General features: G+C 33.8%; 1 pseudogene; it reads left to right on the plus strand.

Moving 5' to 3' along the window:
* Positions 1-539: 539 nt before the first annotated feature.
* LOC129869755 (transcription termination factor MTEF18, mitochondrial-like) lies at positions 540-6,956 on the plus strand (annotated as a pseudogene).
* Positions 6,957-7,889: the final 933 nt, after the last annotated feature.

The following is a 7,889-nucleotide window of genomic DNA, read 5'->3' on the forward strand; positions in this document are numbered from 1 at the left end:
CACCTTTGACTAAGTTGGCTCAAAATAAAGTGAAGTTCTAATGGTTGGAAGCTTGCGAGAAGAGTTTCCAGGAATTGAAAGATCCTCTTACTACCGCTTCTATTTTGACCCTATTGGAAGGGTCAAATGGTTTTATTGTTTATGATGATGCTACAAGGGTAGGACTTGGTTGTTTCTTGATGCAACATGGTAAAGTGATATCCTATGCTTCTAGGCAACATAAGGTACATGTAGGGAATTATTCGACTCATGATTTGGAACTAGCGGCGGTTGTGTTTGCTTTTAAGAGTTGGAGATATTATCTTTATGATATCCATGTGGATGTGTTCACTGATCACAAGAGTTTATAGTATGTGTTTAAGAAAAAGTACTTGAACCTTCTTTAAAGGAGATGACTTGAATTATTAAAAGACTATAATATGAGTGTGTTGTACTATCCGGGCAAAGCTAATATTGTTGCCAGTGCACTAAGTAGATTGTCCATGAGTAGTGTTGCACAAGTTGAAAAAGGTAAGAAAGAATTGGTTAAAGATGTGCATATGTTATATAGATTAGGTATTCGTTTGGTTGATTCCAAAGATGGAGGTATTTGTGTTAGTGATGGTTCAGAATCATCTCTTTTAGCGGATATCAAGGCTAAGAAATATAATGATCCAATATTGGTTGAATTAAATAAATCAGTTGCCAAAAAATCCATTGAAGCTTTCTCCCAAGGGGGAGATGGTGCACTTCATTATCAAGGACGGGTGTGTATGCCTAATGTTGATGGTTTAATATAATTGATATTAAATGAGGCCCATAGTTCATGGTTTCAATTCATCCGGGATCCATCAAGATGTATCACAAATTGAGGAACGTGTATGGTGGAATGGCATGAAAAAGGACATAGCGGAGTTCATGGCTAGGTGTCCAAATTGCCAATAAGTTAAAGTTGAGCATAAAAAATAGAGAGGTTTATATCAATACATTGAGATCCTTACTTGGAAGTAGAAAGATGTAAATATGGACTTTGTGATGGGTTTACCTCGTATTAAGAAGTAATATGATTCCATTTGGATTATTGTCGTCCGCATGAATAAGTTGACTCATTTTTTACTGGCTAAGACTTCTTATAGTGCCAAAGACTATGCTAAGTTGTATGTTCATGAGTTGGTAAAACTATATGGTATTCCCTTGCCTATTATATCGGATCAAAATACTCAATTCATTTCACACTTTTGGAAGTTATTTCAAAATGGTCTTGGTACAAAGGTTAAGTTAAGTACTGCTTTCCATCCTCAAACCGATAGTCATATCTAAAGAACGATTCAAACATTAGAGGATATGCTGAGGGAATATGTGATTGATTTTAAAGGAGGTTGGGATGAGTATCTACCATTGATTGAGTTTGTCTATAATAATAATTATCACTCTAGCATCCAAATGGCTCCTTCTGAAGTATTGTATGGGAGAAGATGTAGGTCCCTAGTGGGATGGTCTGAAGTAGGTGGGATGACCTTGATTAGTCAAGATTTGATAATGGAGGCTATGGATAAGGTGAGACTCATAAGGGAGAGATTGAACACAGCTCAATGTCATCAAAAGTCCTATTCAGATGTTAGGAAAAGGGAGCTTGAATTTGAGGTGGATGATTGGGTCTATTTGCAGGTTTCACCTATGAAAGGTGTAATACATTTTGGTAAGAAAAGGAAATTGAGTCCTAGATATGTTGGACCTTATAATATATTAAGGTGTATTGGCAAGGTGGCTTATGAGTTAGAGTTGCCATTTGAGTTGGTTATGGTTCACCCGGTGTTTCATATATCGATGTTGAGAAAATTTATGGGTGATCCAAATTCCATTGTACCATTGGAAGATGTGAGTGTTAGAGATAATTTTACTTATGCGTAGGTTCCGGTGGAAATATTAGACCGGCAAGTGAAGAAGCTAACAAACAATGAAGTTGCATTCGTTAAGGTAGTGTGGAGAAATTAACAAGTAGAGAGTGCTACTTGGGAAGCGTAAGCGGATATGATGAAACGACACTCGTATATCTTTCCCTCTATCCAAGCCTAAGGTAGTAAGTTGTTCTTATACAAATTGATTGAGGTTCTGCTTATTCAGTTCCTCCTATCTCATTATCATGAAAGATGAATTTTAGTTATGATTCAAATTAAGTTTGAAAATCTCATGTTCTATGCATTTTAATGTGTCATTGCATTCATGTTGGGTTGCTAGTCCTCTTTTTGTGTCTTTTTTATACTAGTTAAAGCTCATTCATGGATGAATGTTCCTAAGGAGGAGATATTGTAAGACCCCAAAAGTTGAAAAGATGAACGAAAGAGAATTTAAGGAAAATTTGGACTATCCCCAAGTCTACGAGTTGGTCTACAACTCATAGGGACTTTTACAAGTCATAGAGATGAGTCGTAAAAGTAAGATCAGTGTTGGAAATTTGTCTAAGGCAAGATAAAGGCTGATAATTCACTTGACGATTCCTAGTATCCATGACGACTCATAAAGATAAGTCATAGTGAAACCTTAGAGACACTCAAATTTATAGTTTTTCAAACATATAGGACGAGTCAAGTAAATAACCCATAATCACATTGAAGAGTTGTAATCATGACTCATAGATGCAACTTCAGAGGCTCCTAAATCCCAGGAAATTTAGGACCCTGCATGATGACTCAAGTCTACGAGTCGTAGACTTGAGGACGAGTTGTAGAAGTCAATCCGTAAGTCCAAAGTTCAATTTTAATAAAGGGTATTGGTGTTTTTTCCCAAATTTGGTTCAATGAACCTAGACACTATTATGGACAAGTTCAAGCCTATAACTACCCAATCCTTCAAAATTGCCTCTATTCTAATTCATTCTTCTAAAAATCTCTAATGTAAGATCAATCAAATTCCCTAAAGTTTCTCCTACAATTTCAAGCTAGGGTTTTAATTTCATGAAGGTTCTTCTTCAATTTTGGGTTGATTTCACCAAGGTATATTGGTATTTATCCATGGCTTCCTTTCACCCATGGATTCCCAATGTTTTCCTTAAAGATCTCTTTAAATTTCATTGGTCTTCTAACTCTTGTTTGATGAATTACATTGGGCTGTTTAAATTATATTTTAAAGTATTATCAATGATCATTATAAGTATAATTTTACATTAGTTCCATGATTCCAAGTTGAATTATGAATTCCCATGCATAAATATACTTTAAATTATGATTATGAGGTTCAGTGATGATTTGCATGAATTTCGATTATGAGTTCAATGATTTTCAAAGAAAGTTTGTATGAATGAAATTGTGATTCATGATTGAATGATGAAAGTTATGATGATGATCGATTCTGATCCAAGAAAGTATTATGGTGTGATATGGAAAATTCTCACACAATCATGTTTAAGATGGTGATAAGGACAATTCTTACCAAAGTTTATGGATTCTTATAAATCACTAAAGTTAATGAGCTACTCTAATAATTATTTTCATGATGAAGTTAATGATTCTTCTTCTATGTTTTTAATGAATTCCATTTGGATATTAATGGATATTGACTAAGCACCAAGAGAACTTGTAGGTGGGGTTCGGTCCTGTAACGTAGTTAGTTATACAAGGTTATCCTAGAAGTAAACTAAAGTCCCAAACTACGTTGCCACCATATGTTGCCTTCATGGCTTAGCTAGTGGATCCACATATAGCTCACCTAGTTAAAGTTGTTCTCACGGAGTCTACCTTGGTAAGTAGCCTCTCTCTTCTCAATGTGGGAGTTACATCGGATTCCATGTTATAGCTTGTATAGTCTTAAGATGTCGGTTAAATATCTTATCCCACACAAGTTACATATAAAGATGAAAAGTTTATTTTGAAGTTTTATGATGCATTGACCATAAGTTTCTATGATGTTTCAAATGCTTTTAAGTTGTTTCATGCTTATTACGATTGGTCATGCATCCTATGCCATATTATTCATGTCCTATTACTTGCTCATGCATAACTCACATACTTATTACCTTCTATGTACTAATGCATATTTTGCCTACATTGTCTTATAATGAAGGGACGAATGATATTCACGCTCCTCACATTCCTGACTAGAGTTGGTTTTGTTATCAAGAGTTGGTGAGTACTCATTTATCGAGGACATGAATTTTCTTTCATGTTGTTACTTTGACTCTCTTTCAGGATTTTGGTAAGCTACAAGATTGTCCTAAGACCCCATCAAAGTCCAGTATAGAGGCATGTTTAGACATTATAATTTGATGTAGTCCTCGTTGGATATTGGGATTGAGTTTATTCCTCTTGACTTCTATTTTTAGTTGATTCTTCCACTAAATTCATTGTGTTCATTTACCTTATGTTTGTGATGTATGCTAAGATGGCTTGTTGGGTTCCTTTGGGCTCTCGATCATCGTGTCACGTCTAGGCCCTAGGCTTGGATCATAACATAAATTAAAACAATTCGCATTGATTATGAACCGTTAAGCATTAAAGAAGAGAGAATAACATACTCAAGTCATTGACAACAATATTATTCTTCATGTTATCCTCCATTGAATAAACTTATATCTTCTTTCCTCTTTAATTGTATTTTGATTCATTGAGGTTATGGTTCTTTTGATAAGAGTAATTTGAAGAAAAAGTAACGGAGAGAGTGAAGCAGCTAGAAAAAGGGACCAAAGATTTAATTTCATGAAGACATGAGTTTTGTTAATATAAATATAGGTTATTTTATAAAAAATGGCCAGAGACCAAATCTGATAAGTTTTTAAATACTTAAATGACTAAAATAGTAAGTATATACCTAAAATACTAAAATCGGTAAGTGTATAATGAAAAAAGCAAGACTAATAAATTTTAAAATAGTTAAAAATGGATTAAAGATTCATGAGTTCTGTTAATATAAATATAAGATATGTTTATAAAAAATGGACATAGACAAAACTTGATAAGCTTTTGAATATTTAAATGACTAAAATCGATAAATATATAATTAAGAGACTAAAATTGATAAGTGTATAATTAAGAAACCAAGGCTACCAAGTTTTAAATAGTTATGGAATTAAATCTGATAAATGTATAGTTAAAGGGACTATTTTAGACTATTTTCCTCTTAAGAGTTAAGACTAGGTAGAATAAACCTTTATGATTCGGCTACCCTGATCCGACTCCCTAATTAAAACTACTACATTGCCTACCAACAGCAAAACCCTTTTGTTTTTTGGGGGAATACAAAAAAGAGCTCTTAGAATCAAAAGTGAAGTCATTTCTTGAATTCATTCATAGATTTCTCCTTCTCTGTCGATTGTGTTATGAAACTGACAACTCCATCAATTCTCAAATGGGGTTATATTTTTAACAATTCTGAACCCATTTTTGGGGTTAGGTTTTATGCAACTAAAAATATTGATAAATTGAAAGAAGAAGAAGAAGAATGTCATATAACTCGTGTTGTGACGAAAGAAGCTCAAGCTGCTTTGCTAGACTACTTGCATTCCACTAGAAGTGTGCAGTTTATGGATGCTGAACATATGAGTAAAAACTCACCCTTTTTTCCCAATTTATTACAAAGAATTGATAATGAAACTGATATTCAACGTTCTCTAACTCGATTTTTTTGATATCATATAATCAATCAATTCGAACCATTCTTTGAGAGTATTGGTCTGAAACCTTGTCAGTACTTGCCATTTCTTCCCAAAAATCTCATGTTTTGAATGATGATTAAAGGTTTCTCCATAGCTATCACATCTTGTGTAATTATGGTATTTCAAGAAATAAGATAGGAAGAATCTTTGCAGACGCTCCAGAAGTTTTTAGATATGATCCTGGAGTTCTGGACTTGAAACTTGCTTATTTTCATGGGGTTGGGCTAGATTAGTCTACTGTCATTAAGCTTGTTAGTGCAAGTCCTCATTTTTGATTGGGAATGTACACTAGGAATTTTTTGAAGTTGTTTAGGAATTAATGAAAATAGGAGTTGAATACAGTTGAATTGAGGAGCAATTGAACGGAAATTATATCAGTTGGAGCTAGTTATTTGAGCTCATATGCTTCTTGAATAACTTGGGCTTCACTGATCAACAATTAGGAAATTTAATTTGTCAAGTTCCTGTTCTTCTATTTGAATATTCCGGGCGTAATACATTTTTGCTAATTGGATTCTTGTTGAAATTTGTTTTGAAAAGCTTCCCGAATTACTTGATATATTTCTACACTTACCATAGTTCCAATAACAATATTTTTTTCAGTATGAGGCAATGCTACCAGTTCTTGATTAAAATCAAGATGGATGTCCTAGACATTGGAAATATCATTCATTTATACCCTACTGTGTTAGGCTTAGGTACTTTGAAGAAAGCTACAAGCTTGCTAACTATCCTGAATATGGGGAAGAAGTATCTTTGTAGTGTGATCAAGGAGAATCTAGATTTTTTGAGGAATTTGTTTCGTGGAGCCAAAGGTGAATGGTTACCAATAGATGAGAAGGAGCTAAGATATAAAATGATGAAAACTAAGTTCTTTTTGGATTTGGGTTTTGCTGAGAACTCGAGAGAAAAGGAGAAAAATCTCAAAGTATTTAGAGGAAAAGGGGTGGAGCTCCAAGAGAGGTTTGATTATTTTGTTAATGCTGGTTTGGATCGAAAACATGTTGCTTCAGTGCTGAAAATATATCCGTAAATACTCAATCAAAGGAAAGAGGTACTTGAGGCAAAGATTGATTTTCTATTGAATATATTGGGCAATCCACTAACTACTTTAGTTTCGTTTCCATCTTACCTAAACTACACAATTGAAAGAATCACACTTAGGCTTTCAATGTAAAATTAGCTCAGAGATCAAGGAAAATTGGATACAACATTGTCTTTGAGTACTATCATAGCTTTTTCAGGGAAATTATTCATGAAGACTTATGTAAGTACTCATCCTAAAGGCCTTGAAGTCTGGCAAGATCTGAAAAGAGATATATATCTTTAGAGATATCCTGAGTCATTCCATCTGGTTGCATTGGCAACAGAAAGTCTAAAGCTTGAAGTTTCTTTAAAGCGGAGTCTCCTTCTTAAGTTAAGATGATTGCCAATTCTAAATATGTTAACTTTGAGTGAAACTAAAAGGAGAAGGCACCCAGGTAATGGCCTTTCTAGTAATATCATACTTGGACATCCTTGTTACTGACCCATTCAACTAGATTAAGGATTTTAATTTCCATATTTGCTCTTGATGTCCACTATTCTTGATTTCACCTTTCTTTTCGAGTGGCAATACGTCTAACTGTTTTTCTTGCTATTGTTGTACTGTTAAATTTTAAATTCTTTGTCTTTGTTAGGAATTTTCTTCTTTATGAATTGTTCTACTCCTTAGGATTGACTTCTCACTTGCTTATATGATTAGTAAAGTGAACAATGGACCATCTTACTCATATGAGGGGAAAATACAGATTGTAGGAAAATAATGTTTATCTTGTGTCAAGTGAAAGGCTAAATTCCAATATGTGGATTGATTTAGGTTCTTAGCATTCAGTACCATTCATGGTATACACCCTATTTGTGATGAATAGTGCATATTCAATGTCCTCTATTTTGCATCTTTGGAGTTTGACTTTTCAAAAACTATTAAATAATCATAATATGTTAAAGAATGTAATTTACCACTTTTATGAATGTAAATTTGTAGGTCTTTCTTTCTTTCTGTTAGTTAAGTCAACCTCTTAATTGATGAATCTGTTAATTATGATGTAGAATTGATCAGAATTTTTTATTTTTTATTTTTATTTTTTTGATGATCGTGGTGTTTGGTTCAGCTTCTACGTACCTCGACTAATTCTACAGGATACCTGCCACTTCCTACTAGCAACAGGTACCAGATAACTTTGTCCATCAAGGCTAGGACAAGTGGAAAGAATCACCTAGT

Source organism: Solanum dulcamara, chromosome 10, assembly GCF_947179165.1.
Source record: "Solanum dulcamara chromosome 10, daSolDulc1.2, whole genome shotgun sequence".
NCBI classification, from domain to species: domain Eukaryota; kingdom Viridiplantae; phylum Streptophyta; class Magnoliopsida; order Solanales; family Solanaceae; genus Solanum; species Solanum dulcamara.